The sequence below is a fragment of the Gouania willdenowi genome, chromosome 3 (genome assembly GCF_900634775.1).
Source record: "Gouania willdenowi chromosome 3, fGouWil2.1, whole genome shotgun sequence".
Taxonomy (NCBI): Eukaryota; Metazoa; Chordata; class Actinopteri; order Blenniiformes; family Gobiesocidae; genus Gouania; species Gouania willdenowi.
In genome coordinates this window covers 13,238,080-13,255,817 of record NC_041046.1, presented here as the reverse complement: position 1 = coordinate 13,255,817, position 17,738 = coordinate 13,238,080, and the positions used below count along the sequence as shown (strand labels likewise).

Sequence of the window (17,738 nt, the reverse complement as noted above, 5' to 3'; positions counted from 1 at the left end):
CAAAGGAAGCGTACAAAGATTTTCATGTAGCTAGCTGATTGAGGAAAAAATGAAAAACAAACAAAGGATGTAGTTTGTTCTTTGAAGACTGTCAGGATGGTAATGGAGGTGTACAGCAGCTTGGATTTGCATCATGTTTAAGGACAGGTGGTGAATTGGCAGGTGTAAGTCAGCTGGACAAACAATCCATTCAGAGGTCTGTCTCCAGCTGGACGTCTTCTTTTCGTGCCCCCCTCTTCAAATATAATCAGACTGACAGATCTGAGATGGGCTGTGTGGCAGTTGATGGGGGGCAGAGACACCTCTGCCTGAGTAGCTTGTCACTTCCAATTGGACAGTGGAAGAGATGGGAACCTACAAAGCCTGTTGATGCAGGCCAAGACCTTCCCTAAGTGATGAGATGTGCAGGGCCTCATCGCGCACTTAAACACGCTTCAGTGAAGGGAGGAATAAAACATGCTGTGATTTCAGTGCAGCGTTGTTTTGGATTAGTATTTGCTGAAACGCTTGCTGTTGCTGTCTGTTTCTAACTGCAAAAATACTGAATGAAAGGGGAAGAAAAAGGAGGGAGCATGGGACATTTTTCATATTTGTTTTGGTGCCGTTGTGTAGTTTGATCTCTTAACCCAAAATGACAGCTGGTGTAGTATTGCAATTATAGTTGCATGAATATTTATTGGAGAAATTACAAACTATACTGCCAGGGAAGCATAACACCAGTGGTCTTTTTTGTGTCTGCTGCTCTCATACTGATCAAGCAGTTCAAACCCTCACAGCCGCGACCATCCTGTCAAGAAACCTGCTTAGCTATTGATCTTGAAAGTCCCATCCGAGTGGTAATTGAAATCTTCAAAGGTTTAATTGGTTTCTTCTACACACTATAATGTCCACCCATTGTTACATGTTTGTCACAGTGGTACAATGTCTAAGTGTCATTTAAAGCTCCAGCCTCCAGCAGTGGAAGAGTGAAGACATCAGTTAAATTATTTGCTTGTCCAGTAAGACAGCTCAGATAGAACATTCTTTCAATGTGAGCGATCATTATTTTCACTGTTTTAAGAAAATATCCCAAAACCCAATTTTACATTTTGGTATTATATTATCTGCTTAGGAGTTTCATGATGACTATTGTAGTTAAATGGTCAATACACCCCTGACTTCTGCTGAGCTGCCACGAGGAGGGAAATTAAAAAAAAAACCTTGATTATGGGCGTTACTGCTGTAGCAGTAAGACACGCCCTGCTACTTTCAGTAACCGCCCCCTCCCCTCCATCCCCGCACACATATTTATAGGAGAGGCGGGGCCAACATTTAAAGTGATGATGCAGGGGTTTCAAGAGCTTTTTAGAGCCAAAATTAAAATACTTTTACTAAAATGTGAAGAGTTGGACTAGGATCAATCAACAGCACTACTTCATACCCAAATACCCAAATATATATGATGAAACATCCCAAATGTCAAAGAGCAGGGTGAAATATTTTTAATAATTCAATGTGGAGCCACATCCAATCTTTCTCTTTTGGAAATACGGTAAGTTGAGCTCTAGCTAAACTCTGAGCCTTGACATGGGTGTTTTGCCTGTTGCACAGCTTTATCAGATGGAGGATAGTTGTGTCTGTTTGTTCATTTTTAGTGTGCGTTCACAAACAGGGCAGTCTGCCTTATTTGGGTCCATGTGAACATGCAAACAAAGTCTAGAGCGGACCAGGCAGTCAAATTCTAGAGCAATTGTTTTGGTTGGACTTGGAGCGCTTCCAATCAAAGTCTAGAGCCCTTCATGTGTGCTGTGAACTCAAACGCTCTGAGCTTGGATCAGGAAGTGTCAGCATTGTGGGTGGGCAGGATACCCAGCAATTTGTTCCTACTCCACTGTTAAATGTTGTAAAAAGAACAAACAGAATTTTCTTACGTGCTCGCTTTGACCAATTGATGAGGGCCCCCAGGCAACTAGCTCATGCAATTGTTTCAAAGGTTGTTTGGAGAGGAAATGCGCTGTGAACACAAACCGAGCCAAATCAGCTGTTCTCTGTCTATTTGGCCCGATTCTGGGACTAAAGCGGTGTGAAAACACCCTTAGTTTGATAGGGCTAATTACTAGCAGCCTTCTAAAGTTGGGATGGCAAACTTATTTTAGATCAGGGCCTCATACACCATATTTTCATCACCATATATTTACTAAATGTGTTTTCTCTGCGAATTTCACTTAAGTGTCGGATTTAGCAAGCTAGCTTTGGTTTTGGCAAACCCATTTTGCTCGAAGCTCACATTTTCCCACACATTGAATAACAGTAATATAGTACTAATACATTTTGTAGACAATCATAAACACTGACCAAATATGCCAAATTAGGTGTTCAATGAGTTCCTAGATTTTTCCATTTAATCACTTTCAGAATAACTTTATGCTGACATTACCTACTGACATGTTCAAAGAAAAAACAGTTTTTATCAACTTGCATCAATGTTAAGGAGTAACTAAAACCCCAAACCACTTTTTTCTACATACTGCGGCTTTAAGTCAATGTTATAAATGACTGAGTAAAGGATCTGACTACTTTCTAATGAAAATGCAGTTGTCTCTCAAGCAGAATTCGAAATGATATTTTAGACAAGTAATAATTTTCCACTACTCTGGCAAAGTGGAACAAACAATATAACAATCTAAACTGAATTTCAGAAAAAAATTGTAAACATCATTTATCTCTGTTTGACTTTGCAGTTGCAACTAATAGCTGCTGTGTGATTGCAATTTCACCCTCAGTCAATTCTACCCAGTATAACCATGCTATTGATTTTCACCACTGTGCGCTGAAACATTGACGAGCACAGAGCAAGTCTTCCTCTTGTAAGCTGACGAACATTTGCATTAATGCCACCAGAGATGGAGGAGCCCGTACATATTCATTTTTTCTTACAAATATACAATTTTGTCATTTCAATCTTGCTTGGTTTCTGTTTTTACAGTTATGTGCTTGGGCACTTTAGGAAATCACAATGCTAGGTTGTATTGTTTTTTGTTTTGATGTTCTAAATGTTTGATTGTCACGAATTGTAAAATTTTAGAAACAAATTGATATGAGCAGTTGTTTTTAAAGGCCAGCACAGTGGTAGCATTACCGTCCCAGGGCTGTGTGGTTTAGGGAGAGAAATTAGAGAGTGGAGCCATGAAAAGGATGCAGACTGGAACAAAAAAGTTCCAAACATTAAGTCCATGAAACATAATAATCAAAGTACATACCATAATCCTGAAAGAACAAAAGGGCTATGTAAAAAACAAACTGTTCCTACACTGACTGTGGATCAGTGGTTGAGTGGCTAGTCCAATAACTGAAAGTTTGGGGGTTCAAATCCCTGTGCTATATGAAAAAATCTAATGCATTATTACTAAAAAAAAGCAGCACACAGACAAAGACCGAGCAATCAGTCTAGGTCAGTGGTTCCCAAACGATTTGTGCCCAAGGTACACCAAAGGACAAGTAAAAATCTGAAGGCACACCTACTGTGAAAAATAGCCTTTATAACACGTGTTATATCATATCATGAACAATATCAGCAAGTTAAGTACAAATACACACAATTTCAGGTAAGTACATTTAATTTGGTAAAAGTAAATTTTAAACTTTTTTTTAATTAAATCAATGCAAGTAAGTAATCTGTAAAATTAGACATTAATCAAACAGAAAACTAGGTGTTCTTTTATAACCTGAAACAATTTTCCTTGTTTATATCAAATATGGATATTACAGTTTCAATTTTAATTCAACAATTTCACAACAGAAATACTTTTATATGATTATTTTAGCATTTAAATACATAAACAAGGTTTTATGTATGGTGTTCTCAGCTCCATTGTGCACAGCCAAAGGCCTTATATAGGGTGACTTTCTCATCAGTGCGATTGCGCTCAACCTGTTGAGGTGCACCGCGGAGACACGGAGCAGTGAGCACGCACACAGAGCAGTATGAGCATATGCCGGCACATGCACCCAGCATTAAGCCTGATTCATGCTGAGTTCACACAAGAGGTGTCACAAAATGTCAGTATGTCCAGATTACATACATAGTCAATGGATAGATGCATCCCAGATGCAAAATCTTTCCAGTGCGGTTCAATCCCACGTCAAGTGCGTTGGCCGTGCGAGCGCGCTCCTGATTTTACGCATATCCGCACATTCACAAGAGTTGAAAATATTGAACTCCTGTGACTGTTTCACATGACAAAAGCCAATCAGAGTCTTTGTTGACGATAACGTCAGGCCGTCAACACGAACACTAGTCTGTTCACCCATTCAACCACGGCATAGAAGCTGTGTGTGACCACCTGGAGCTGTGTGACACTGCCTTTATAACTGGGATGCCGCATTATGCTTGACCCCGCGCTGGGAGCAGTATGGCACACGGCACACCTGGACTGGCCTCACAGCACACCGTTTGGGAATCTCTAGTCATGTTGTTGTTTTTTTGATTAATATCCGATATGCTGACATCTTGCAGCTCATTCGGTCAAAAACCGATGTCCATATCAATATTTTTTCCCTTGCAACTAAATGTAGAGATAATTTAGTTTGTGTAGTGGAATTAACATTCATAATTAATTTGCTGACTCTGAAGCACTGGCAAATTCAGACATAGGACGTCTTTATTTACAACACGTCATGTTTATTAACAATAATAGATTATAAATCAAACAATAAAGATACTTGCAGCCTATACTTAAAACAGTATTTCAGTGTTAAAAATGGCATTTTTACATGATCCAAGCATCTGTGTCACAGCTATATATCAGGATAAAAATCGAATAATTTGGAAATCGATTAATTAACTGAGTAATTCTTCTTTGGGATTGTTGATTTACATTTACATTTACAATTCTGTTGATTTACAAGCACTCCTGCAGTCTGCTCCCTACACACAAGATGGCTGTGCTTCGTCACATCTCTCCACGGACGATGAGGCATCTACGTTTATAATGTCAAGGACAGAAGCTGATACATCAAACATATATATTAATTTTATGACCTATATCGGCTGATAATGTCATGCATCACTAAATTACTCCTTTAAATAGGGCAGGGAAGGTAATCAAGAGAATGGGCACACGTGGGTGGAGACAGCAGGGATGAGATAAGGTAATCTTTTAACCAACACAGACATATCGACTAGACAAAAGGTGTAGGAACACACAGGAACTGAAATAAGGATAAGGATCCATTAGTGGTGGCCTTGTAATCAGAGGGGTCCTGGTTCAAGCCTCACCTGGGCCATCACTGCGGGATGTTGAACAAGTCCCTTAACAGCTCCCGAACAGGGCTGCCAACTGTTCCCCAGTTAGTGAATTTCTCCATTGTGAGATCAATAAAGTATATAAAATTAAACAATCAGAAACTCCATGGCAACACAAGACCAAAAGAAGAAAAATCAAAGCAAACTCAAAAAGAACACGAATACAACTTGAACTCAGAACCTTATATTTTACAGACATACAGCTCTAATTGCTGCACTGCCAAGAGGCCAAACTAAACATTAAAAACTATATAGATATTTCTATTTACAAACCTACATTTGGAAATGCTAAGTTACATTTTATAACTGGAATACTTCTATTTCACTTTTGACTGCATTTTTTAGTTAAAACTGAGAAAACTAAGTGGAAGCAATGGAAATGTGTCAATGTGGGATTGTCTACTGAGTGTGTGTGTAATGTAAAAAAAAGCCACCCACAAATGTAAAACACTAATACAAATCTTCTTAACCAAAAATGAGTGAGCTCTTCCACCACACACTGAACCCACGGGCAATCAGCTTTGGTTTGATTTTCACGTATTCCCCTGTAATTTCCTGGGGATGAAGACTAAATTAAAAGCAGAAGCAGCTTTAAAGCCTCATCTTCTCTGTAATAACCTTGAGCAGACATCCCTCTCTCTAAGACAAAGGCACGGAATATTCAGCCAGACAACAGTACCCACATCACCGGGAGGAGCCACATACTGTACACAAGACCACGTCATTTGCATATCCACGATTCTCCTTCCCTCTCACTAACCATTGGATGACTTTCTAACAGACATACATCAAATGTCCATCTATTCTCTGTCACCACAGATGAGGAGGAGCAATGACAAAAAAACAATGAGTAATTATGAGCTTGTTAAATTAGGGAATGTGGCCCTGTGTTCTGGAAGATGTTGTTAAAAGCTTGTTTTAAAGCAGCAATGTTCCAGGAGGATGCTGGAAGCCAGACAAGGCGTGTCCTCCTTTGGCCCTCTATTCAGGCGAGGCAGTCATGCTGCTCCTCTATAAGACTTTCATTAGTCATTCAGCACACTGAGCCACTGTGACCCCAAGCAGCTGCACTTCCCTCTATCCCTGCAACCACCCACACCTGCACTCTGCACAAACACTCCTCGTCTGCTAGGAGTCCACATCGCAGGTATGCAAGGTTTGGTTTATCAGAAAGACACATTGAAGCTCTGTCTTTTTGATAATTGAAGTTGTTAGATTGAATAATAGAATAATGTTTCAATCGATGGTGGATACCTTAAGGACCGAGCAGAAAGGACGGATGCCGCAGGGAGGGGGTGTCGGCGGAGGAGGTGATGGGTGAGCAATCACTGATGTGAGATTAAAGAGTTTCTCCAAAGAGCAAACACACAGCATACAAACATTTGTTGAAATTATCATCACAAGAGCGATATGTGTCAGAAGGCAGGTTCTGCATGTGATGATACACTTCAAAGTGAACATATGTTGTGCTATTTTTATGAGTTTTGAAAAATAATAATCACACAGGCCCTGAAAATGTTCATTCTTCAAACGCAACAGAAAAAGATTACAATCTATAAAATGACACTGTTATGGTACTGAACTTTCGACAGCAGCAGGAATCTTTTTTAACTGACAACAATATACAGAAGAAAACAATATATACTGTAGATATAGAAAATATAAAGATTAAAAAAAAAATCTGTAAAATGAATTTAACAGAGTATTGTGTTGAAGTTTTAGATTTTTGAAAGATTACAGTGTTAGTCAAAAAGAGATCTTAAATATAAATATCCTCAAACTACATGTAGTGTAGTGTCTCTGATGGCTGCAGGTGAACATGAGCAGTTTTTTTTATCCTTCAGTAAAAAAGAAAATTTGATTTTGCATTGAGAGCCAGATTGAACAATTGGTAACAGCAATCTTTGCTTCCTGAATATTCTATCCCAAACCCTATTATGCGTCTAACCTGAACAGAACATTTTCATTTCACAGAGGGAACAGAGTAGACACAGCTCACACAAATGTGTGTAATCCATAAATTCCACCACACCTGCAATGCCACGCTCCAGGTTTCCCTCCGCCACTGACCCCTGGCCAAGGTCACTGTTTAGAGAACTTGTAAATCATGAAGAATGTGCTCTCTCATTAGTCAAAATCTCTATGAAAAAAGAACATCCCAATCCAGCTCCCTCCCTGAAGTATTAAATCATTGTGTCTTCTGCACACCATAAATAACACATGCTTGAGCTCATAATTGTCTGTAGAGGAGAACGAGCTGAGCATACAGAGACAAGAGCAACATTCAGTGGAAGACTTTTCATAACGTCAGACTGCAGTGCTGGCTTTGCACAATTTTTGTTCTGCTACAACATGTTATCCATTCTCCATCATGTATATACAGTAGCTAAAATATTAGTCATGTTTGTCCTTTGATGGACACTGACGTGTTTTGTCAAAATATACAGTCATTTACTGTGTTTATTCATGTTTAAATCCCACAATGAGATTGTTAAACTCTATTGAAGATGTTCCTTTGTATATCAAAGCAGCTATATTTTATAGATAGGATATAGGAATGGTCTTTCCTCATATTGGTGAGTTTGTTAAGAATGCAGGGAGCATAATTAACTCACACATATGAAGCTCCAGAGAGTGGATTAGGGTATATTGCAGAGCTTACGTCTACAGTAGCTCTCTTTCGTCCAGCCTACTTTGGGTGTTTTCAAGGTTTGAAGATTGAAATGTTTCCCATGGAATATTTCCATGGAAACAAAAAGTCGGTGAGCTGCATGTGGGGGCGTGGTGGGAGGCGGCTTGTTTAAATGTAATGTAGATAGTGAGGTTGGGTAGCTTGCACGAGGGCGGGATGTGTAAACAAATACTACCTGTCAGCTCTGGGTTCAGGGTTAAGTGAATTATCACAGCCTGAGACAAGGTGTAAGAGACTTTAAATCAGACATATCTTGTTTAAAGCCTGCAGAGCTCTTGACCTATAGCGTACACAGTGCATCAGTACATCAGTTCCTTTGTGAACTTCTTTACAAGGCTTTTAGGATAAAAATGCAGCCAGCTAAAGGAACATTTTTGGACAAATCTTTATAAAGGTGCATTAAGTGTCATTACATATAACAATATGTAATGCTTCATTTAAAAAGAAAAATAAAAGGTGATAAGGAGTGCCATATATGATATATATAACAGATATATATAACAAGCAACTCCTATTTACCGTCAAATTATTATATTTAGCTGTTCGGGTTGTTCTGGTTTTTATTTGTGACATTACAGGGCTGTTCTGTACCCTTTGTTAATTGCTGTGAAAAATATAAATAATATAAAAAATAAAAATACACATAGCTTACATTTGTTTGAAAAGTGAGCATGACTGCAAACTGAGTTTAGAAAAACTGATGCAGCTGATTTGCTACACACTAACTGCTTTCACTTCCATTACATACGTATACTTAACCATGACGATGAGAAGGTCTCCAGGGATACGGTGAATAGTTGGAGCCGGTGATTCAAGTCAAAATGCTGAGAAGGAGGGAACACGTGTTCAAACCAGAATGTAAGGACACATGTGTGAATGAATGAATCCATAAAAAACTAGAGCACTCGGAGGGCGCTGACCTCCACCCATACAGTATTGTGATTTAAAGAGTACAGCACTCACTTCCCTACCACTACTACATTACTCATAAGCCATCGCTCATTAACTATGAGCCAACACGCTTATAGGAGCAGACACAGCCACCCATATTGGTATTTTCACATTTTTGGTAATACTGATAATCACCAAAATGTAATCAATCGTCCCATTATCAACATTTCCTGAAAATTTCATCCCAATCCATTAATAACTTTACAAGTTATCTTGCTAACAAACAGACAAACAAACCAACAAACAGATAGACAGACAGACAAACACAAGGTAAAACATAACCTTCCGCTCTGCGCTATGTGCTTGGTGGAGGTAACAAACTAGGAAGTAAATGGAGTCCACAATGTTTAATGTCAAAATCTATATTGAAATAATTGTAAATTGAGGGGAAAATGTACAAGGAACATCCACACAAAAAGATCCCAGGTCTCTACCCCAGGAGTCAAACCCAGTGTCCCTGGATATTTCTCACTGTGAGGGGGAAGTGCGACGACACCACCATAATGGCTCTGTGCCATGCAGTCAGGGAAACTAATTCCCTCCACTGTTAACAAGCACAAAAGGGTCACAATCTTCTTTTGACATATCTGTATAAATAAAATCCAGAAAACCCAACTTTTACATTATATAATTATTTAAATAATTAAATATTACAACAATTTCACATATTGCTACAAGACAGGCTCCTCTTCTCATTCACAATTTTGTTCGAATAACACAACCTGCTCTGACATAGACCTCAGGACACCAGCCGCTTCCTCACTCTCATACTTATGCAGGAAAAACACGTTCAGCTGGGCCTGCATCAGCAAAAACTTTCTTATCTTCTCTTGCATTTCAAAAATAAATACACAGCAAATGAGGAACTCATTTTTTTTTCTGTATTCATCAAAATACTTCTAAGAACTCTAAAGTGTTTTTTTCAATAGTGTTTTGGTACACTGGTTACACACCGTGTGGTAATCAGAAGCTGCTATGTCTTTGTTAAGCCCCTACGCTCCCCTGTTCACCTCTATTTGCCGTGATATTGGGAGCCACAATTGGCTCTGTCAGTGTTTACGTAAGCCTCTCATTTCAGTTAGCCTCACGTTCTCTTACAAACGCCTTGTTTTCCTGTCAGAGCACCACTGATTACAGCTGGGACTAATCAGTTCAGACATGTGAGTAAAGCACAGGGACTGTGGCTGAATACTAAATGAATTGTTAAGACCCATCTCGACGCATTGGCACATTGGAACCCACCATCTGTCCAGTTTATATCAGTAGATCCCATTAACATTTAGATAGATCAAATGTCCCTAAAACCAACATCTGCCACAAAATTAGCAAAAACATGCAAATATTTTTTTTTCCAGATAAATACATCATGTTGCATCAATGCATGACTAGTGTGTTTATTTTTCACACCACAATAACACACCACATGGGCGACCGTGGCTCAGGTGGTAGTGGGTCGTCTTCTGATCGAGAGGTTGGGGGTTCGATCCCAGTACCTGACTATGTGTCGAAGTGTCCTTGGGCAAGACACTGAACCCTAAGTTGCTCCCAGCAAACACAGGCACACACAATCATGATGTGGCCCTCCCCCACGCACACATAACCCTACAGACACAATAGCATGCACGGTTGGGCAGCCCATCAACTCCAACCATGAGCTCCGGAGAAACAACTCACACACACACACACACACACACACACAAAAAGTACGCGCACGTCGGTACACACGCAGAGACAGACAGGGCTACACATACATTGTAGCCATACAGCCACACAGAACTTGACATTATTGTCCTATATGGTCAAGGTTTGTATAAACTGTAGAAAAAAGGTATTAAAATCACTCAACATATTTTAGTTTGTATAAAAATGCAAAAATACATTTCACTGGTGGCGCAGTTAACATACGGGCACAGATAATCACCAACCCAGTCTCACTCCAAAGCGTGTAATAACTACACTTGTCTACTTCCAGTGCATAGACATTTCACACAAACAAATAAAAAGCGTAAATAACAAAGTGTCATCTGCTTAGTTCCATTGAGAAACCAAAAACATGGCACTGGAAATTGCTATATATTACTGTATGAGAGCTCATGTCTTCACCTTCATTTAAAAACAATTTCTGTTGAGACACTTAAACAATACTTTATGCTCGAGGTGTAGGAATACAGTATATTCAAATGTAAATGAATAGAAATAATAATAATGATATTAGATAAATAAATCACGTAAACTGTATGGTTTTAAAACTAAACATGGTCAGCAATTCATCTCTTTCTATTATTACAGCACCTAACCAAGCAGGTTGATGAAAGACAAATCTTTCTGGTAACACCTGCTGCCAAAAAGACAGTAATCAGGATTAGATCACATCTCATCACTAAATAATTATGGAAGTGTTCCCTCTTTTTTATGCAGGCCAACCTAAACAATACTGTAAACCACTGCCTTGTAAATATAACCAACAAGTAGTTTTGGGAATAAAATAAGCAGCCATCATTTTGTTCATTTATCTTGTTTAGAGTCTGTTAGAAGAACCACAAAAAATCTATTAAAAGGGACATTTAGCCTTTAGCTGCTACACTTCTCAAAGGAAATGCATAATTGTAGTTGTAAAACAAGCTTAAGACTCTTTGGCACTGAAGCGTAAACAGCAGTGATTGATTAGCTGTCATCTGCAAACACATACAACACGTTGAGGATAAGAGAAGCAGCCTATAGGTTTAAGGCTGCAGAAAACCTTATTTCTCTCTCAGTGGTTTTGAAGCCATGCATTAGTTAAAATGCCTGCCAGCCCACCTGTGGGCCACCCACCCACATACAGATACAGCCTTTCCAGGCCTCCACTGCACCTTCTGGTTGGCCTCAAGCATTTTTCTGTTTTCTTCTTCCCTTACTTCTGTTTTGCTCTCCATTCATTCCATGAACATTCTTGGACCCTCAAGATGCCGGTTCTTTTCTCCTTTACACAACCCCTCCACCTCACACGGTCTTATCTCCTCTTTTCCTTCACTCCACGGCATGACCTTTTGCCTGCAGTCTTCACTTTATAATTTCCACTTGCTGTGGTCGATGCCTGTTGAGTTGCTCTCCAGCTATGTTCACGAAAATCACAAAAACAACAAAAATAGCCCCAAACAATAAACACAACTACAAGCTGAGGAGATTTGTACCTATGTCTGCTGCAGGTTTTCCTTTTTATATGTATTTTGAGGCCTTTAGAGCTTTGTGTGGTTCAGCTCTGACAGGCAGTAAAGTGTGTGAACATAGGAACAGGGCAGCATTTCCTACAGCTCTGTGCTAATGAGCATAGCATGTGTGTGTGTGTGTGTGTGTGTGTGTGCAGGCTGCAGAGAACCATCACGTTGACTGACACTCTGTTATGCTTGAAATAACTCATACACACATCAGGTGGCTGCAGCCCTGAGGTCCCAAGAGTTTAGCTTGTCATTTAAGAGACACTATTTGTTTTTACGGCAGCCCGCATGCTGCTGAGTGCTAGCCCCATGCTAGGGGCCTAACATGATAACAGAAGTAATAGATAAATATGATCCACAATCTGCAGAAAAGCCTAATTGTGAATAGATTAAAAAAATATTTATTTTGCTTTGCTCCTGCTTTAAAGCGACTACATATTTTTTTCATGATAAAAGCTAATTAAATTAATTGATTAAACAAAATAAAATGTGTGAATGAAACTTCATCTAAATATATTGACATTTTTGTCAACTAATAAAAATGTGACAAAATCAAGTTTATTTTGGGATGATATCCAATCAAAACTACTTTTGTTGCAAGGAAGGCGGGACAAGCTTTAATATCGTCCAATGTCAGATTCACAAGTGGTAATTGAAGTTTTAAAACTTTATAAACTCATGCTTTATAATTTAGTGTACTATATACGTATGTAACCGATTTAGTCAACTAAAAATAAATGTCATTTATTTGATTAAAACCAGACTATAACCTGATTTTGAGTAAAACTAAGTTGCATTTCAGTCAAAAGACTACGACTAAAAGTGATTCTAAATTTGCTGTCAAAATAATCAGTGCTTTAAAGCCCCCTCCCCCTGTTTGTCTCATACCAGTTGCTTCACATGTCCAAGCTTCTGTTATTAAGTAAAAAATAAATACAACGTGAAACACTACACTTGACACAAAAAGAGCTGACAGAAAAGCAGTGAAGGATAACACACATTAAGACGATGCACTCAGTTTGCAGCCATTTTTACCCATTCAGTCCTGTTGTTTCTTGCAAATTTGAAGAGAGCCATATAAAATAGCAGCCACAGGGCAAGGACAGTCAGTATATGTTTTGTTCATTGGATTTTTTTTTTCAAAAAAGGACATATATATAAAAAAAAATTAAAATCAGTGGTTATTGGGATTCTGATGTTAAGTGGATAAATAAAAGTTCAAAAACCGGTTGATTTTCAACTTTTGTTTCTCAAAACAAAAACATGAAATCTTGCAGTTTTCAAAGCCAGAGCATCGGGATGTAACGATTCACTCAACTCCCGATACGATTCGATTCACGATACTGGGTTCACGATACAATTCACTTACAATTACAAAATGGGACTGTAGACAAATGATGACTGAAAAAATTCCTTTATTTTTTTTTGGGAAAAAAACTATAAAAAAAACTTTTTTCCTTTTATTTTTCATTGTCAAAAGAATCCCTTGATAAACTATTCAAAACAATGCAATTTAAATCCACTTTTTTAGCCCTTAAATGCATTTTGTTGTATCTTAAGAGTGTTTAGAAGTACAGAAAAGTTCAAATTAGTCTCTTCAGGTGCTCCGTAGATATCTTTATATTCTGTTTTGGTCATATTTTTCAATCTGTTTCGAATTTTCTATTCTCTATTACGTTTTTTGAACTATTACATCACAGTATTTGCAGCGGAACTGCCAAATTAGGACATCGACTCCAGGTCCAACACTTCGAGCAATCCGCCATTTTTATTTCTCGCTTTTATTTTGTAGTCCAAGCTCAAGGATGCCGAAGTTACGAGAGGAGAAATCAAAATGTTCGGTTGTTGGATGTAGTAACCCACACGCTTCATTACACCGTCTCCCAGCATCAGAACCTTTTCAAAGTGCCTGGTTGAGTTTTATTTTTTACAGAAATGTACCCACATCTGTGGGTAAGGTCATTTTTGTGTGCGCGAAACACTTCAAGGATGACTGCTTCATCAACCTCCGCCAGTATAAAGAAGGATTTGCCAAAGACTTTGTCTGATTGAGGGTTCAATTCCTTCTATCTTTGGAGACGACGAATAGAGAACTTCGGTAAGCTGTAAATAACGCTAAAAAGTGTGATGATAAGACGTCCCTGTCATTGTCTTGTTAGCATTAGCAGTTGCTTAGCAGTTGCACCGTCTTCAGTCTTCATATGTTAGCGCTGTGTGCTCGTTTTAGATCCTTGATGATATGGCCTACGTGATTTAATTAAAGTCTAAAGTTTTCATTAGTCATTTCATTTTGCCGTTTTTGTCTCCGAAAAGACTGTATTAAAATGCATTTCATGACGTTAGCTTGGCGCTAGCGTTAGCTCGGTGCTTGTGTTAGCTCACTTGTTAGGGTTCTGCAGGTTCATCATCTTCATTTTCATCTCGCTCCGCTGGGTCCGACTCTGGCTCGAACATGTAAGGCTGGATGAACAAGTCTTCTGTTGTTGACATTTTGTAAATAACGTCTGAATAAAAAGTTTATGCGCCGCTACATAGCCGTATCTCTTCTATCAAACTACAAAAATGGCCGAGCAGGGTGGAGTTGAACCGAGTGAGGGGGCGGGGTTTGAAGTGTCTCATTTGCATTTAAAGAGACCGCACCAAAACGAGTTGCTGTCAGAAGCACATCAGAAAAGGGGTAGAAAAGGGGCCTGTGGAGCTATAATAATGAGGAATTCAGACCCAAGCATTGCAGTTCCGCCTTATATAGACCACAACTGTATGATTTATATGTAAAAAGGAAGGATTTAAAACCATGATATGTCCCCTTTAACTAAAAATAAGTCTTGAATGAAATAAATAAAGGAATAATACAAATGAAGAATAAGCCTATTAATTTAAATTATGGCTCTACAGTAAACTATGCAAAACTGCATAATAGTTGTTTTTCTTTTTAAAAGTGCAACTGAAAATGTATTTTGTGCCTTAACAATTGGACTTTAAAAAAAAAAAATTGTCATTGCCCTGTATTTATGTCAGATATTTGTTTGGATCAGCAGAGGGCACCCAGTGGTTGGTTGGCATGCAGATATTCTGTGCAGTGAAGAAGAGATGCTATGCTCGCAGACAGAGCTAACTTTCACAGATATTCACGTAGTATTACAGATATTCTTCTAGTGCTAAAGGGGCAAAGAATCATTTATGAACATATTTAAGAGGAGATGGCGGCCAGAAAGAAAGTAGTAGCAGATTCCGCCTGCTGCCTGAGTAGTTGGACAAGAGAAGGACAAAAAGTTTAAAAAAAGTACTGCGATTGAATTTTCAGAAAATCGATATCAACCGTGATACCTATGAATCGATTTTTAACTGCCTTAAGATTAATCGTTACATCTTTACTAGAGCACTTATGATGAAAAAAATGCCTAGAATTGAAATTTAAATTTTGAGAATGGAAAATCCAATAGCCAAAACATACGAAAAAACTTGATCTCACAGCCCTTTCCCTGACTCCGTCTGGTTACCTGGCTTTAGGATTTAGAATGCTCATTGCATCCCCACCCTCCCTGCTTTCTCAGCCTCTTTTCTTCTCCATGTCCGGGAAAATGCCAATGTGGCTTGAAGAAGGAGCCATGTTCTGCTCCCAGTGCTGGTAATTTGACAGTGAGCAGCGAGGGTGCAGAATAATTGGAATAGCATTTACGTGCCAAAGTGACACTGACGAAGAGGGATCAACATGTAATGCATCCAACTGACAAAAAAAAAAGAAAAAAAGAAAAAAGAATCAAGTAAGTGAAATGTGAAAGATTTTGCAAAGGTGTAGAGCTGAAAGAATCATATGTTATCAGACAAATGAGACATCTGGCCTTTTGTCACAACGTGTTTGTGTTTAATGTCGAATGAAAACTGATCCCTGCAAGAGCAAATGATGACTCTGGCCAAAGTGCTTTTTTTTCCAATTTGGAACAGCAAAGCAATCCTGGCCAGTTGAACCTCACTGATGCCTCTAATTGGATTTCACTCACTAGGGCAGATGCATTTGAAGACAATTGGATTATATGACTGGCAGCTTTCACACAGCGATATGTTTCAGAGTGCCAATTTGTCTTGATTATCGTGTTGAATCTGTTGACCAAAATATTTTGTCCTTGTTTTCCCAGATTTTGCGATAATAACAAGACTAAGACATTTTCATTAACTAAAAACTAAACTATAGTTTTGTTACACAGGATGAAATCTAATCAGAACTTCTGATCATCAAGATTCAAAAAGGAAAAAGATATAGCTAACAAGTCAAACCTGACTCTTTCATTACCTGCTTTCCCTGAACAGTATGATTCACATCTCCCTCTAAAAAGACAGAGTGCTGACACGGTCTAATCTGGGGCCCAGGAAAGAATCGTCACTACTCATGCCATAGAGCCACATTTTCAGTTTGAATAAACTCACTGGGATGCTGAGTAGGATCACATTGTAGTTGATTACAGTCCCTCACAATAACTAGTATTTGACAGCACATATTCAAGGAAGTGTTCTGTAAAATCAAGATGAGATCAGTCCCAACTTGTGTGACAGCGCTAGCTGGCTGGCGAGAATAATTTTTTTCCTCTGTGTTCTGCTCTCGTTCTCGCTGCGGCTACCAGCCTCAGAAGAGAGGGACAGGAAAGTGTAATGAGCAGGATTACCAAGGGAGACTGGCAGGAATGGTGTGGTATCAAAGCAAATCCAGTCAGTGAGAGATATTCAGAAGCGCTCCAGTTCTTTTATTCATTGCCTGTGCACCCACAGTGACTCAGCTCACTCTCCCGCAGTCAAACCCTGTCATTATCCATTAGTGTGTTTTTGCCTCACTGGGGACCGCCCACTGCTGCTGCTGGCATGTCTGAACATAGACACTTATGTTTGTGAGGATTCATTAGGTAATGCAAGTGTGTTTCACAATACTCAAGATTTACTATGATCTCAAACAAAGGGTGCTAAATCGCTGTTTCCTTACCTGCTGTGTGGAATTTACTAAAAGTACAACATACATCGATGTACATGCAGAGGTGGTTGGGACGGCCCTATTCAAATGATCATTTTGCATTTTTTTTAAATGTATCTATTTATTTTCATTTTCGATCATTTTGCATTTTAAAAAATTCAATTGGAGGTGATTGCGCAAGTCACAATCTTCTTCCGTATGTATTGACAGGGTGGACTTCCCTGTCTGCTGCACAAACCATTCAATTATGTAGCCAACAAAATAAAATGCTGTTAATTGAATAGACTTAAAAACATAACATTATTATTTTTTAATTTAATGTGGCTGCACCGTCAGTCCCTGTCGCCTTGCTCATATCTGCCCATGGAAAACAGGCTCATTGGCAAAGGCCAGAACCGACCTATTGATCTATTGATCAGAGTTAATGCAGCAACAGTGAAGTCAGTCTGGTCTGCAGCACTTGAAGCTGAGCTACTGTGCATCACCCAGGAGCTGTCCTGGGTAGCACTTTGTCATGCATGCTCAGGCGTCAATGTAGATTATGGCATTAACATGAAGATAAAATATCTGTCATAGAGCAGATGTGATTGTACTGGAAGTGTGCTCCGATAATCTCAACACAGCTCATCGACTAAATTGAATCAAACAACGTGA

General features: G+C 38.9%; 1 protein-coding gene across 2 annotated transcripts in view; it reads right to left on the bottom strand.

Moving 5' to 3' along the window:
* Positions 1-17,738, bottom strand: part of chst8 (carbohydrate (N-acetylgalactosamine 4-0) sulfotransferase 8) — a 344,887-nt gene that overhangs the window by 11,133 nt on the left and 316,016 nt on the right. The gene's annotated exons all lie outside the window — the stretch shown is intronic.